Raw genomic sequence first — 1,098 nt, 5'->3', positions numbered from 1 at the left:
CACGCTTCTTCAAAAAAATAGCTGTAATCCAAAAGCCATGTCTGGAGAACAATGGGGGGATGTGGGAGTGCTGAAAAGTCAATATAGGTGGATGAGAAACAGATCTACAGCAACTTAGAAAGCAAAAGGTCAAAGCAAGTAGACAGGGAGAGTACAAAAGGGAGTAGAAGAAGGAAAGGTACATAAATAGGAAAACACAGAGGAAGAGATATTGTCTTCTGTTTACGTTTTGCTTTAATTTATATACCTAGTCATATATTACATAAATTAAAAAGAAACTATATACAAGGCTATAAATAAACTTCTGAATTCTGATGGCTCTCTAAACTAAACAGAACCCATTCTCATGCCACTAGATCCATTTGATGTCTTTTACTTCTGATATCAGTTATTCTTCATATCTACATTTATATGTATATGCAGTATCTTATAGGCAGTGGTATCTATACATACATGCAATGAGTGTGCCTACTTCATTGTGTGTATCCAAACTCCTCTTTTTCACACACATACATAACCACAGCACAAAAATCTTGCTAACCAAGATCAAGTACAGAATGGCAGTAATTTAGTACATAAAGAGCAGAGCAAAAATTAAAACAAGCATCATGTGACTGAAAATGCAATAACCACACAAGAGACAAAAGACACGACATTCATGACTAGTAAACATTGCATTGTTATTGTTATTTTAGCTTTGCCACAGGCATGCAGTTTGTTGAAACAGAGATGCAGAACCTTGCCAGCAATGATCCTCTTTTTATATCTTTTACCACAGACTTGCATTTAAACTGGATTTGGAGTAAGTAAAGAGAATTTCCTGAACACTTAGGACTGACTGCCCCTCTCATCTGGGGGAAAAAACATGAAAGGGGACACACTACTTCCAACAGCTCGATGACTCTCACCTGTGAGGTTATCTTGTCTTTTCTTTCCTTCAGGCTTAGGAGTCTAAAATTGATCAGGGCTGTGAAGCTTGGCAAGAGCACAGAAGTTCCTACAAATGAGTTTAATGAGGTGTGTCCTGGGGATTGGACCAGAGAGGCAGCCCATCCGTGCACGTTGTCCTTGCTATCCTGAGCACTCGAAGGTCCACAC

Source organism: Serinus canaria, chromosome 5, assembly GCF_022539315.1.
Source record: "Serinus canaria isolate serCan28SL12 chromosome 5, serCan2020, whole genome shotgun sequence".
In the NCBI taxonomy this organism is placed as follows: domain Eukaryota; kingdom Metazoa; phylum Chordata; class Aves; order Passeriformes; family Fringillidae; genus Serinus; species Serinus canaria.
The sequence above is the reverse complement of the archived record's forward strand: the minus strand, read 5'-3'. Positions refer to the sequence as shown.